Consider the following 16,659-nt stretch of genomic DNA (forward strand, 5'->3'; position numbering starts at 1 on the left):
AGCACTAAAAAATCGCTTGCGTAGCTCTGCTACTAAATTTATTTCAAAATAGCAATCCATATACAGCTATGATCAGCTGTTCTTTCATCTTGGCTGAGCTTTCAGCATTGTTACGGAAAAGGATAAAGCTGATTTGTTAGTTATTGTCACATGACCCGCGGTGCACTCGCGGCATTCTGAAAAGTTGAGATGTTTTTAACTCTGTGCGGTGCGGAAGCGCCTGGAAAAAACGAGAGCTTCGCAACTGTGCCGCTTCCATATTGGAAATAACAAACTCAAGAGCTTTATTTGGAAGTGGTGGTACTGAGTAGCATCACTCTCTGTCTCATTAGTTTGTCTTACGTCTTCTCTATCATCTGTTTCTGTGTTTTCAAGGATTTGCACATCTCTATTAACACTCATTTCATCATCTGAATTCTCTGACACATCAGTGTGTATTACATTTTCATTTTCTTTACTAGTTTCAGGAATATCAGGTAGTACATGTTTATCCAGATAACCAGACAAGGAGACACGGGCGCGTATTCAGCCACATACAGAGACCGAGAGGGTGTGAATGACCATGAACCAGCAAACATAAAAGGGTAAGGGGCACTATAAATAAGGAGGAAAATACATGAGGGACAGTTGAGCACAATAAGACTGACCAGGCTGATGAGGGGGGTGTGGTAAACCGGAAACAAGGAGGAGGGGCTAAAGGAGCACATGGCAGAGAAAACAATTAACAAAGCCATGTGCTAACACTAGACACAAGAAACAAAACATAAAACAAAGTGCAAAACCCTCACAACCTACCCACAGTGCCAAAACCACTTCCAAGTGATTTGCTGAACATGATATTATTGTGCTTGATTGATTGGCCAGCCAACTCACCTGACCTGAACCTCACAGAGAATCTATGGCAGGGCTATTCAATTGGCGGCCCGCGGGCCACATGCGGCCCGGAAGCAACCTCCAAATGGCCCAGCCCGTGGTCCCGCCAAAAACGCGCATCCCTGCGTAAATTCATACTGTAGTACAGACCACGTAGCCTAGCAACAACGCAAACAATGCAGAGCGCGCCGGTTGTAGCCTAGATTACAATCAGTATGTCTTTCTCAACACTAAAACGTAAAATTGCCAATGAAAACCGTCAGTTTAACCCTGCCTGGACTGACAAATACTTGTTTATTTTACCGCCACATCCAAACGCCAAACCGATGTGTTTAATTTGTAATGAGTGCGTTGCAGTATTAAAAGATTACAATGTGCGGAGGCACCACAATGAGAAACACCAGACTTTCCGCACCAATTTTCCCGAGGGATCTCAAGAGAGGGTAGCAAAAGTGCAGAGTTTGATTGCATCTTACAAACGGAGCAGTACTACCATGGTGCGGTCATTCACAGCCCAAGAGAGAGCTACCGCAGCATCCCTTCGTGTTTCCTGGATATTGGCAAAAAAGAAAAGGCCATTCACAGACTCTGAAACAGTGAAGGACTGTATGCTGGCCGTCGTGGATGAGGTGATAAATGACGATAAAATTAAAACGAGCGTAGCATCTGCTATAAAAAACGTACCCCTGTCAGATACTTCCAACATTCGTAGGGTTGAAATTCTGTCTGCAGATGTGTATGAAACACTGTTAGGAGACCTGATGAAAGCTGATACTATGTCTATAGCAGTAGATGAGTCCACAGACAAAACTGATACTGCTCAGTTGTGCATATATGTCCGTTTTTTTGACAGCAAATGCTTCAGAGGGGAGCTGCTCTGCCTACTACCGTTAGAAGGACACACAACGGGCGATATACTCTTTGGGAAAATTTCTGCTTTTTTTAAAGACAATGGTCTGGATATGACGCGTGTGTGCATGCTTGTGACAGATGGGGCTCCATCCATGACAGGTAAAGTGAATGGTTTGGCAGCACGTTGGTCCGCTGTTGCACCTCAGTTGATCTCCTTACACTGCATTGTGCACCAGGCGGTGTTGTGCGCAAAACTAAGTGGGGCGCTAAAAACGACCATGGACAACGTGATGGCTACAATTAATTTTATTCGCTCCACATCAAGCCTCCAACACCGCTTGTTCCGCATACTGCTGTCAGAAATGTCTGCTGAGCAACACGACCTGCTTTTGCATAATGACGTGAGGTGGCTGTCCAAAGGCAAAGCACTGGAGCGTTTCTGTGGTCTCAGAGAGGAGATCATAACTTTCCTCCGCAGCAGCAAGCAAAAAAAGGCAGAAGCGCACTTGAGTCGCATACTGGACGACAGCTTCATGGCCGATGCATGCTTTCTGAGTGACATATTCAAACACCTGAATGATCTCAATTTGGCACTACAAGGCAGAGACAAAACTGTCATCGACCTTGTGGAACAGATGCGCGCATTCCCAGTTAAACTGGATCTTTTTGCAACTGATTTGAACACAGGCCGAATGCTGCATTTTCCGACGCTCCGCAAATGCGTCTCATCCCCCGCACAAATCACGGATGTGATGACAGATTTTATTACGAGGTTGAAAATGAACTTTGCTGGTCGATTGGATGGAATTGTTCTGCCCACAGAGGTGGCCGTTTTTGTCAGAGACCCGTTCACTGTTGCAATAGAAGGGGACTTATCCGCCAGAGCAAAGCAAGTGGTTCCTTCCACTGACGGGGGGAAATTCACACTCGAACTTGTTGACATGCGGTCATCTGTAACCATGGCACAGGAGCTTTGCACTAACGGGCCTACAATGTTTTGGACTGATGTCAACGTACATCAGTTCCCTAACATTAAGAAAGTAGCGATCGTCATGCTCAGTATGTTTGGTTCAACTTACACATGTGAGTCAAGCTTTTCACACATGAACTCCATAAAAAGCAACTCTCGTTGCTCCCTGACTGACCATACCCTCCACCAATGCCTTCGGATTGCATTGACAACTTATGAGCCTAAAGTCACTGCTCTCGTTCAAAACAAAAAATGTCACTTCTCCCACTAAATTAGCTGGCTAACTGTAGCCTACATCAGTATAATGCTGGATGTGTAACAAAGGCATGCCTAATCACAAATGTGGTGATTTAAAATATGTTCCCTCAGTATGTGCAATATGTGCAGTAGTCCACCTTGAATTCATGTGTTAGTTGTGTTAGTTGTGAATACTGTGCACTTTTTTATGCATTTTGAGATGTTCCTGGGTCAAATGTGAGCAAGATGTTTATTTTGTTTCAAAAGGAAACCTAATGTTATTGCTTATCTACTACTGTGCACTATTTTGTTTTATGCACTTTGTGATCAGATAGATGAGATATGTTGCCTAGGTAGGCCTAGGTAAGAGGTGCCTAGGTCAGTTTTTTTTTTTTCTTTTGTAAGTGGAAAAATTAGGGGCTACCTAACTTTTATAGTATTTTTATGCACGTTTTGATGTGCAAACTGACCAAAGTTAAAAGAGAAACAATGAATAAACATTACATGTATTAAATAAAATTTGTTTGTGCTGGTTTAAAAATGTGTCTTTACAAGTTGCTTCGCCGCTGAAATAACTGGCCCAGCTAACCTTCTTGGTTTGAAAATCTGGCCCAACTGATTTTGTAATTGAATAGCCCTGATCTATGGGGTATTGTGAAGAGGAAAATAAGTAACATCTGAAAAACAATACAGAGGAGCTGAAGGCCCCATCAAAGCAACCTGCAGTACCACACACAGTAATTGCAAAAGGAGTCCTAACCAAGTATTGATAGCATAATTAAACCTACTTTGGAGATCTTGAACATTTCTGTTTTGTAAATCTTTTTTTGATTGTTCTTTGAGAAAATATTCTAATTTTTTTGAGATACTGAAGCTGTAAGTTGCAACCATCAGAACTCAAACAAAAAACTCTTTACATATTTCAGTTTGTGCATGTGCAATAAATGTAGAATATAGAAGGTTTGCTTTTTTAAATTACATTACAAAAAATAAATAACTTTTCCATGATATTCTATTTTCTTTTTACATGTACCTGCATGTACTTAAGGGAAATTGTACATATTTTCCCCATAAATATGCTTGTAATCAATTGCTTTAATATATAATTGGACTTATAATCACTTATCTATCATGCAAATATGCTAGTTATAATATTACATGGCAAAAACATGTATCAGGCACCAATATTTCTGGTCTAGGAGGAATACAAAGGAGTAATGGTCATTTTAAGTACCTGGCAGCAGCCATTTTGAAAAACGGGGCCTTTCTTGGAGTCAAACTTTGGTAAACTTTTAGTATGTTTTTAAGTACATTTGATACTACTGTAAACCACTGAGAAACGTTTTGTTAGAATTTTTTTGGGGTCAAGACATATTTGCAGCTGACTATAGGTGCTGTCCTACTCTAGTACTCATAGAAGTGCCCTCTAGAGCAGGCAGTTTATCAAACAAAACGGAGCGAAGATTAGGACTGTGACCAAATACAAGCTGGTGTAAACTATAACCATTCATATTGATCATACTGTTTTTGGCCATTAGAGCCCAGTCTAGAGCAGTTTGCCAGCCACACCCGTTTTCCCTTTTCACCTTCAGGAGGATATCAGTCAGTGTCATGTTGTGTCTCTCCAGCAGCGCGTTGCTCCAAGGACTGTATGCCATTGTCAGTGTATATTCGTTTAGGGGCACCATGAATGAATGAAGAAGTTCATTCTCCACGGCTTTCTTTGTTCTCACAATGTTTCCAGCGCTGAAGTGTGTGAAGTGGTCCATGATGTGGCGGTACTATACGCCAGGTTCCAGCTCATTTAGATCCATTGCCACCATGTCATTGTATTCTGAGGCTAAAGGCAAACCAACAGTAGGCCTGGGCTTGGTCCTGCTATATCTTTGACATACCTGACAGTCACGTATTATCTCTTGCAGCCGGGCTGCAGAGGCATGGCCAAACTCTTTTGTAGACATCTCTGCTGTGACGACAAGGACTTCACTTTCATTGGTGTACGCTTCAGTATTACCATCTCTAATGTCAACACAATAGTGTCCCAAACTAATGATCTCAAGAGGCACTGGTTGCTTGAACATGAACCTCTGTCATTCTCCATGTCTAAAGAGTTCCTGCTTTCTTTAGAGCCATTTTGCTCAGCAGTAAAGGAACATCAACAGGAACAACTTCCATTTCAATGTGACATTTTGTTGGTCCGATTTTAGCGGGAAGCTTCACCTTTCTGTTGACCTGACCATCACCAAACCTGAAAGGTCTGCAGCTTGAAGAGTCTGTTTGCATCAGTTTGTATATTTGGCTTTGGCTCAGGTCTTTCATGTAACTATCCAGCCACTTTTTTACCACAAACAGTATGTGTGCATGCAGTGTCAATGATAGCTGATCCAAATGATTCAGTTAGGAAGATCTTGGAGTGCGTCATGACTTTTGTAATCAGTGTAATGTTACACTCTTCGACATTTTCATCTTTTGCTAGCTTTACTTTATTTCTCAGATGAGGACAGTCTTTGTCCCAATGGTACGTGCTCTTAGAAATTACACATTTTGTTTGCTTACCATATTTGTCGAGTGGGTTTGTACCTTGCTGTGGCTGCCACTGTCTGCTCTGTGATGGGCCGTTGTTCCGTCTGAATTTATCTGGTGGCCTCTGCTCCGTGAAAAACGGCGCATCTTGAGTCTCGCTGACGCAGCTTGCTCCACTGGTTTTTCCTCCGAAAAACCGCTTCAGCGCTGACTTCATGGATGCTAATGTCAAATCCGTGTACTCTGTAAGTGCTAGCTGCCTACTCTTTTCCTTGAGACAAGCCGTGTTCAGGAGTTTAAACACTAACACAGCATTATGCAGGGTCATATTGTATTTCTTCATGTGGTTGTATCTCTGCTCAAAGTCTATGATGTAGTCCATCATGGACACCCAGCTGTCTCTGGAAATCGAATCTAAATGATAGTACACTTCATAAGCATGGTCTTTTTCTTCTCTCAAGAATACTGCATCCAGCTTAGCTAGCAAGGTTTCTATACCGTCGTCTTCATTCAGATCATTCGCGGGTATTTCCAAAGCAGTCTCTCTGGCTCGTCCCTCGAGCCCCAACACCACCGCGAGTGCCTGCTTCTTCTTGTCCAAGTCCGTAACAAGTCTCCATATACTAATTTCATTTTTCCAGCACTCGTATGGTCAGGCTTCGTCAAGCTTAGGCGGTACTCTATAGTTGGAAACTATCTTCTGCAACCATGAAAATAGCCACAGACACGATGTAGTTCCACACAAAAAGTATTTATTTTCCTCACTCCTTCCCCCTCCCTCCAAGCAAAAACCTGCCAACCAGCCACACCAGTCTCGCACACTCACGCATTAATACATTCCCTCACACATGAAGTTAACAAGTCTACTGTTGGAATCCTCCTCACACAATCAATCAAACTTTATTTCTATAGCACTTTACAGCAGCCACACGTTGTCCAAAGTGCTTCACATCAGATACAAATAAAACATCATTAAAAACACAATATTCGAATAAAAGGAAAGGAAAGGAAAACAGAATTATATAAAACAATAAGCTATATATAAATACTTAAAATCATCAATGGACAAAGGAAAAATGGCAATTTAAACATATAAGTTTTAAGTTTGGCTTTAGAAAGTACAACGTCTGTTTCAGTATGCATGTCAGGGGGGAGCTTGTTCCAAAGCTTAGGGCCAGCAACAGCAAAGGCCCTATCACCCCACTGTTTCTGCTTCGACTTTGGACCTGTAAAGTGCGTTGATCAGAAGACCGCAACTGCCGATTTTGTCCACCCAGAGTTAAGAGCTCAGACAGGTACTTAGGGGCTAGACCATTCAGAGCTTAAAAAAAAAAAAAATCTTAAAATCAATCCTAAAACGCACTGGAAGCCAGTGGAGAGTAGCTAGAACCGGAGTAATGTGTGCTCTTTAGGGGTGTAACGGTACGTGTATTCGTACCGGTCCGTTTCTGTACAGGGCTTTGCACGTGTGTACCGAATGACCGAATGCAATATTTTGTGGGAGCAGCATATACATTTTCGTGTTTCCAAACTAAGATATTAAGTGGCAGAAGTCTCCGCGTTCAGTGCAAATCAAACCCTGCAACTGATTCTAAGGCCGGTGGTACACTGGCTTGCCTGGCGTGAGCGTGGCGTTTCTGCTAGGTGTCAATTGCGTGACGGCTGTTTCGCATTTTCTGTGTCTTTACACACCAGAATCGTGCCTGACGCGGCGCTGCTGCATTTGTAGGTGACATAGAGAGAGACTGCCAACAGACCAGGATCTTGTCTTCACGACAACAATATGTATACTTCATGTTGAACATAAATATAAAGTCTACTGATAAAGGACACCGTCAACAGTATTGACGGCAAAATAGACTATGTTTGACATGTGCAATATGCCAGTGTGTCACCAGCCTAAGGTTATCAAAAGGCATCACACGAGTGTGAACATCACTACAACTAGGAAAAAAACGATTGTAATTCAAACGCAGCTCCAGTCGGCATTTAAACAGACCTTTTCTCTTAATTCAGATCGGTCCAACGCAATAACGAAATCTGAGCAGGTCTAAAAACTGAAACTGCTGATACTGCACTTTACACTTTGGAAAAGTTATATATATATTTTTAAATATGAGCAGGCCTACAAGCTTGGATTGGTAATGCTGCACTGTAATCATAGTTATTTATTTATATTTTTCATTGTATTTTATTATATGATATTGGTTTGAGACTGAGAGTATTTTATTTAGTGGAGAACTTTGCAGCAGTATTTTATTTCCTATTCTTTTTTTATTATATATATATATATATATATATATATATATATATATATATATATATATATATATATATATATATATATATATTATTTAAAAGTATTTTAAAAAAGGGTAAACAAATTGTTAAAAAAAGGTTTATAGTTATAAACAACCTCCAGTTTAATGTTCGCATTTCTTTCCCTTACTGTACAGAAAATGAACCGAACTGTGACTTTAAAACCGAGGTACGTACTGAACCGTGATTTTTGTGTACCGTTACACCCCTAGTGCTCTTCTAGGTGTACTGGTTAAAAAGCAAGCAGCAGCATTTTTTACAAGTTGCAGACGGGAAAGAGATGTTTGACTCAGACCGAAATAAAGAGCAGTGCAATGATCAAGCCTTGACCTAATAAAGGCATGTAAAGCTCTTTCCAAATCGTGCCTTGTAAGAAAAGGCTTAACTTTACTCAACAGACGAAGTTGGAAGAAGCTAATTTTTACCACATTGCTAATCTGTGTATCAAATTTCATGGCGCAATCAAAAGTCACGCCCAAATTCCTGACAATTAGTTTGGCACACAGAGTCAGAGCTCCCAAACTTAAATTTGAATTTACTGCCATACATCTTGTATTGAAGACAATGCAGTTTTATCTTCGCTTAAAGTAAGGAAATTGCGAGAAAGCCACAGCTTAATTTTATTAATGCAATTTTGCAAGCTGTTTAATGTGACACTGTAATTTGATTTTAAAGGCAGGTAAATCTGCTGATCATCTGCAAAACAATGAAATGACAAATCATGATTGTTTATTATAGCCCCTAGTGGGAACATATATAAAGAAAACAGGGTGGGGCCCAGAATTGAACCTTGGGGCACTCCACAATAGAGGGGAGCAGATGATGATGAGCTATCTCCCATTGTAACAGTGAAACTCCTATTTGTTAAATATCACCTGAACCATTTAAGTGTGGAGCCTTGAATGACTACACAATGCTCAAGACCTGCAAGAAGAATTGAATGGTCCACTGTATCAAATGCTGCCTTTAAATCCAGGAGCACTAATACAGTAGGATCCCCTGAATCTACAGATAGTGCTATATCATTTTGAACACTTAACAGTGCCGATTTGGTGCTATGACGTGATCTAAAACCTGATTGAAACTTCTCAAACAGAGAATTATGTTTTAGAAAAGCTTGTAACTGATTAAAAACAAGCTTTTCTAACACCTTCGAAATGAAAGACTGATGTGAGACTGGTCTAAAATTCGACAAAACATTAGGATCAAGATTTGTTTTTTAAGCAGGGGTCTGACCACGGCATGTTTAAATGCATCCAGGAATAAGCCAGAACTGAGACAAAAAAAAAAAAAAATGTGAGTAAACTCGGCCCAAGAGTGCTAAAAACATCCTTGAGCATCCAGGCAGGAACAATATCGAAACTACAATAGGTAGGTTTCATGTGGTGTACAACCTGAGAGGGCAACGACAAAGAGATAAGTTTAAATTCCCCAAAGACAGCTGAGTAAAAAGGATCAGCCGGTACAAACTCACTAAGATCAACACTGGCATTTTGCCTAACTGAAGCTACTTTATCAACAAAGTAACATAAAAACTTCTCACACATACTGGTTGAAGCCGAAGTTAAAGCTAACATATGTGGATTTAAAACAGAGCTTATAGTGTTAAATACGACCTTAGGTACATGACAGCTGTTAACTATGACAGATAATCCATCTTTGCCACCTTTACTACCCTCTGATACTCTAAAAGACTATCCCTTAACATTCCCAGAGAAATTTGCAAATTGTCCTTCTTCCACTTCCTTTCAGCTTGTCTGCAATGTTGCCTTCTGGCTCTTGTGTTGTCATTTAACCATGGGCCCAGTTTATTTGCCTAGAATTTCTACAGTTTTTGAATAGAAAGCTGAAGACAATGGAAGAACCATACCAATCTTGGCATAAAACTGAGAGCCCAAGAAAGAAGCAAACTCTCTAGCTGAAGAGGGTGTGAAACTGTCACGTGGAGGTTAAGGAGGAACTCAAGCGCAGACAGGATGCACAACACACAGGGTTTATTGATCACAAAAGGGAAAAACAAAACCCACGAGGGGGAAAACAACAACTAGGGCAAGGACAGATAATTTAACAAGAGTAGGTTGAAACGAAAAACAAAAGACTCTTAACACAGGAACTCTGACTACAGGTAAACATTCACGGGTAATACAACGACTCGACAAAGTGAGACATTGTTTAGCAATGAACCGCACGGGACAGTGAACACAAGGGGGTAGAAATAGGGAGACTAATCATAACAAGACGGGTGACACAGGTAAAGCAATAATGACAAAACTAGGATAACAAGGGGGGCGGGGCAAGGAAACGAGACAACACAAGCACATGGCCTAAAGACAAGGACATGTGCTTGTACACAAAACACGGGCCTGTCATGATCCTGCCTCAAGACTAGAGGAAAATTAGAGGAAAAAAAAGAAGAAACAGCGACTCTTAGAAACTGAAAGTACAAGTTTAGGAGGTTGTGGAACAGTCATATCAAATTTAATGGGAAAGTGATCTGAAAAACCTGATTCTAATATTTCTGTGCCTGAAACTGAAAGTCCAAGAGAAATAATAAGATCCAAGCCAAAAGAGTTTAACACATTTTTTAAATCATTAGCAAAAGCATTCAAGGGGCAACAGACATGAATATTGAAGTCCCCACAGATCAGGAGCTTATCAAATTCAGGAACGACATCAGCCAAAAACTCCAATGTAGAGTATTAAAGTTTTTGTAAAATGTAAAAGATGCCGACGCATCTTTACAATGTAAAGATGAACCTGGACTGTTTTTGTCGGACATTATCTCGATGACACTCAACTTTTCATATACTGTACATGGTTCTAATGTAAAACCAAAATTATGGGTTTTAAATGTTGCCATCTTTTCTAATATCTTTGTTAAATTATTTTATTGTTATTTATGTATTAATATTAACTAATTTATTATTATAATTGTTTATTTTATTTTTCCTTTTTCTTTTTTTCTTTATTTTGAAGTCTACCAGGGGGTGGGATGGGATGGGTTCTAAATTAGCACAGTTGCTTTGTGTTTTATACTACTGTTCCCAGAAGAAAACATTTAGTACAAAAGTTTACAAAAGTTAAGCTGTTCCAGCAAAGGACTCTTAACAATTTCTTAACAAAGTGCACTACAAATGTGATTACCTCCCCAAAACTACTAAAACTACAAAACTCCCACCACCCTTTCTCAACATGTCAATTTATATCAAAAACTTAAACTAAAAAAAATATATATTTCCTAAACATTTTGAGAAAAATAAAAAAAAAAAAAACGGAGGGACAAAGTAAAAGAAGGGAAGTTAAAGTTGTGCTAAAATCATAAAATAAAATATAAGAAAAATCCCTGTAACTAACTGTGACATGCGTCCCGAGCGCTCGTCAGCGTCGCCCTGGCAACACACGGGAATCACCGGCACGAGCTCATCACGGGCTGAGCGGCCGCACCTGCAGCTCATCAAGCGGAGCCTTCTTAAGCAGAGGAGGAAGACAGAGTGGTGAGGAATGTCTCCCAACAAGGACGCTAACCCTTTCCTCCTCTGTTACAGAGAGCAGCGTGTGACCGTCAGCCCCACTAAGGAGAGCACAGCACGGGATCCACCACTGAGAACACAGCGAGCACGAGGGACTTGAAGCGCCACAGGAGAGCACCGCCTTCACCAAGAGCACTATTTTACCTAATAAATCCACCCTTCGGGGACTTTCTTTGTCCATCGGTTGTCGTGTAGTTCCTCACCCCGCCACACTGGTGGAGAATGCGGGCAAGAGTGTGAGCTGGACACCGACAACCGACCCCTGAGGAGACAATTAAAGCCACCCGTTTGTTTTTTTTGTTTTCCTTTTTCCCCTGTCATTTGTCCCCTGTCATTTGTATCTGCTCTGTTTTCACAGGCGGCCGCTCCTCCCCCGGCATGGAAGAACTGCTCAAACACCTCACCGAGGTGAGCATCCGCCAGCAACAAATAGTGGAGCACATGGCCTCACGTCAAGGAGACGCCGAACGTGAGCTCGTCGCCCTCCGCGCCGCCGCCCACCGCACGCCGCTGCCTGACCCCCGTGTCCAAGCCGTCCAGCTGATGCCACGAATGACGTCGCATGACGACGTGGAGATGTATCTTCGGATGTTTGAGGCCACCGCAGTCCGGGAGGCGTGGCCAGAGGACGAGTGGGCCCACCTCCTCGCACCGCTGCTGACCGGGGAAGCGCAGCGGGCGTATTTCACCATGACGGCCGAGAGAAACCGGAACTATGGAGAGGTGAAAAAGGAGATCCTGGGCCGAGTAGGCCTTTCCCCAATCTGTGCGGCGCAGCAGTTCCATGACTGGGAATATCGAGCTCGACAGCCCGCTCGCGCCCAGGCGGCCGAACTTTCCCGGTTGGCCCACCATTGGCTGTTGACCGGGGGTCCCTCCGCACACCAGGTAGCTGAGCGTGTGGTGATCGACCGACTCCTCCGCGCCCTTCCCCGCGCGTTGAGGCAGGCGGCTGGCATGAGGAACCCCACCGATCTCGACGGGCTCCTGGAGGCCATTGAGCTGGCGGAGGCCGCCCAACACCGGGAGACAGGGGAGCGAGCGCCGCCTTTTCCCCGAAGGGTGGTCCAGGAGCGACGCTCGCCGGAGGGCACCCAGCGACCCGTGAGCAGGCCTGCGGTTCCCGGCCCCCAGGACGAGCCAATGCCCACCGAGCCGCCGCGTTCCCCAGGACGGACATGGCTAGCAGGCTGTTCAGTCCACGGACCAGCGCCGAAGGCACCACGGGCCAGGGTGCGCATCAACGGCCGGCCATTCGTCGCCGTCCTTGACTCGGGCAGCGGGGTAAGCCTGATACAACCGACTGTCCTTCCACCCCGAACAGGTTCCAGGACCCGGCTGGTGATAACGTGCGTGCACGGGGATACCAGGCATGTGCCGGCCCAGAGAGTGACCATCACCGCGACACCTGGTTCCTGGCCCGTCGAAGTGGCAATCTTAAGGAACCTACCGGTACCCGTTCTCCTCGGCCGGGATTGGCCGGGGTTCGATCAGCTCCTCACCTCCAGCACACAGCCTGCTAGCCCGGCCGGGAACCGCCGACGCCGGAGTCCAGCAAGGCGCCCTCGACGAGGCCCCGCGCTGCTGACGTCGGACAGCCCTCGAGGAGGTGAGTCCCCCTCCCAAAACTCTAACCTGTTCTTCGATGTCTTCCAGCAGATAGCGGGAGGGGGGACGCTCGCCAAAGAGCAGCGTGGGGACGAGCGCCTCAAGCATTGCTGGTCCCAAGTGCGGGTGGCGGAAGGAGAGGATCTACAACCAGCTCCCCACCCCACACCCCACTTCATCATCCAAAACGGCCTGCTCTATTATGTCGGCCAGTGGAGGGGGGAGGAAAAGACACTGTTGGTGGTACCGCGGAGCAAAGTCCCGGCGGTCTTGGAACTCGCCCACGCCCACCCGATGGCTGGCCACCTCGGCGCCCAAAACACTGTGCAACGGATCCGGGACCGCTTCCACTGGCCAGGACTGGAGGCGGATGTCAAGCGGTACTGCCAAGCGTGCCCGACGTGCCAACGGACCTCGCCACATACTCCTCCCCCTAGCCCGCTGATCCCGCTGCCGATCATTGAGGTGCCCTTCGAGCGCATCGGGATGGACCTGGTGGGGCCGCTGCCGAAGTCCGCCCGGGGGCATGAACACATCCTGGTTATCGTGGATTATGCCACCCGCTACCCAGAGGCCATTCCCCTCCGCAAGGCCACCGCCAAAAACATCGCACAGGAGCTCTTCCTACTGAGTAGTCGGGTTGGCCTGCCAGCGGAGATCCTGACCGACCAGGGCACCCCTTTCATGTCCCGGATCATGGCTGACCTCTGTAAACTCCTCAAAGTCCGACAGATCCGGACCAGCGTATACCACCCACAAACCGATGGGCTCGTGGAACGCTTTAACCAGACCCTTAAACAGATGCTGCGGCGTGTCGTGGCCGAGGACCGACGCGACTGGGACCAGATGATCCCGTATGTGCTGTTCGGGATCCGGGAGGTGCCCCAGGCATCCACCGGCTTCACGCCCTTCGAGCTCCTCTTCGGCCGCCAACCCCGAGGGCTCCTAGATGTCGCCCGGGAAGCCTGGGAACAACAGCCTGCGGTATGTCGGACCACCGTCGAGCACGTCAAGGCCATGAGGGAGCGGATCGACAGGGTCATGCCATTGGTCCGGGAGCATCTGACCAAGGCCCAGCAAGACCAGCAGCGCCTCTTCAATCGGGCTGCCCAACCCCGGGAGTTCCAGCCGGGAGATCACGTCATGGTACTGGTCCCCACCTCAGCCTGTAAGTTCCTGGCCCGCTGGCAGGGCCCGTATACGGTCACCGAACGGGTGGGACCCGTCACCTACAAAGTGCGCCAACCTGGTCGTTGAAGGGAAGAGCAGCTCTATCATATAAACCTGTTGAAGCGCTGGGTGGGGACCGGGCCCCAGCTCTCGGCCCTCGCCGCCACCTCTCCCGTGGTTGTGGACATGGATCCCCACCTCTCCGCAGCCCAGAAGACGGAACTGCAGCACCTGGTCGGTCAGTTCTCGGATGTGTTCTCCCCTCTGCCAGGGCGGACGACCGTCATCCAGCACGAAATCCGAACACCACCAGGAGTCATCGTCCGGCAGCGGCCCTATCGTGTCCCGGAGGCTCGGCGACACGCAATCGAGACAGAGGTACAGGAGATGTTGAAGCTAGGGGTAATTGAGCCCTCGCGGAGTCCATGGTCCAGCCCCATCGTCATGGTCCCGAAGCCCGACGGCACCCTAAGGTTCTGCAACGACTTCCGCCGCCTAAATGAGGTCTCTGAATTCGATGGCTATCCCATGCCCCGCGTCGATGAGCTCCTGGATCGACTAGGAAGGGCCCGGTTCATATCAACTCTCGACCTCACCAAGGGGTATTGGCAAGTCCCCCTGTCCAAGGATGCCAAGCCTAAGACAGCCTTCTCGACCCCCAGTGGCCACTGGCAGTACCGGGTCCTTCCCTTCGGCCTGCACGGGGCCCCCGCCACATTCCAGAGGCTCATGGATGTCCTGCTGAGGCCCCATATGGCCTACGCCGCGGCCTACATCGACGACGTGGTCATACATTCAGAGACCTGGGGGGAACATTTAGAGCGGCTCCGGAGGGTGCTGCTGGACCTCCGCCGGGCGGGGCTCACCGCCAACCCCCGGAAATGTCACCTGGCTCTCTCCGAAGCCAAGTACCTGGGCTTCTGCGTGGGACGTGGCCTCATCCGCCCCCAGGAAAAGAAGGTGACAGCTATCTTCTCGGCACCGCGGCCCTCTACCAAGACCCAGGTACGAGCCTTTTTGGGGTTGGCAGGATACTACCGTTGTTTTATCCCTAACTTCTCCTCCTTAGCCTCTCCCCTGACAGATCTGACCAGGAAGGGGCAACCGGAGAAGATAGCCTGGAGTCTAGAAGTGGAAGAGGCGTTCCAGCAGGTGAAGTCAGCCCTCACCACAGAGCCAGTCCTGCGAGCCCCCGACTTCAACTGCCCCTTCCTGGTGCAAACCGACGCCTCGGACACCGGGTTGGGAGCCGTTCTCTCCCAGGTCCAGGACGGCGAGGAACACCCGGTGATCTTTATTAGCCGGAAACTGACCCCGACCGAACAACGGTATGCCGCCGTGGAGAAGGAAGCACTGGCCGTCAAGTGGGCAGTCCTGGAGCTCCGCTATTACCTCCTCGGACGCCGGTTCACCCTGCTGACAGATCATGCGCCACTGCAGTGGATGGCCCGCGCAAAGGACACCAACCCCAGGGCAACCCGCTGGTTCCTTGCGCTCCAGGACTTCCACTTCACCATACAACATCGGGCGGGGACGGCCAACGCCAACGCGGACGGTCTCTCCAGGATAGGGGCAGCTTTCGCAGGTCTGTCAGGCTCCACTCCCCACCCTCCCCATATCTCCCCATTGTACCGCAGGCGCAGGTCGACGCTTAGGGGGGGGGAGTGTGACATGCGTCCCGAGCGCTCGTCAGCGTCGCCCTGGCAACACACGGGAATCACCGGCACGAGCTCATCACGGGCTGAGCGGCCGCACCTGCAGCTCATCAAGCGGAGCCTTCTTAAGCAGAGGAGGAAGACAGAGTGGTGAGGAATGTCTCCCAACAAGGACGCTAACCCTTTCCTCCTCTGTTACAGAGAGCAGCGTGTGACCGTCAGCCCCACTAAGGAGAGCACAGCACGGGATCCACCACTGAGAACACAGCGAGCACGAGGGACTTGAAGCACCACAGGAGAGCACCGCCTTCACCAAGAGCACTATTTTACCTAATAAATCCACCCTTCGGGGACTTTCTTTGTCCATCGGTTGTCGTGTAGTTCCTCACCCCGCCACACTAACTAAATCCCAAAACCCCTAAACTATAAAACAAAAAGAAAGTAAAGTATTCAATGCAAAAACATCATAAACTACACTGAATACACTACAAGAAAAGCGCACACAACTAGTGTGTCTAATAAATCCAAGATTCCTATGTGCAGGTATGTAGGTCACATGACTTAATATACTCTTAGGCTGCCTCCAAAATCAATATGTACTTACTTAACGAGCAATAAAACAGTGCGTACTCCACAGCCAAATCTTGTTGAGTGTGAATGCGATCCATCGCATATGTTATCATGTGATCTATGACGTTATAACAAGCGCAACATCTTCGTTATAACATAGATAACATCTTTATCTATATGACTGACTGTGGTGACCGGCCAAGATGAAGCTGTGAACGGACAGAACATTAGAGCTCTCAGCACCAAACTCAGTTAATTAGGATAAATTAGTCTTCTGAAAGGTCTTTCACATTGAGCAAAACTGTACATATTTTTGGCATATCTTTTTACATTATTACAATAAAACAAACTG

Source organism: Carassius auratus, chromosome 45, assembly GCF_003368295.1.
Source record: "Carassius auratus strain Wakin chromosome 45, ASM336829v1, whole genome shotgun sequence".
NCBI classification, from domain to species: domain Eukaryota; kingdom Metazoa; phylum Chordata; class Actinopteri; order Cypriniformes; family Cyprinidae; genus Carassius; species Carassius auratus.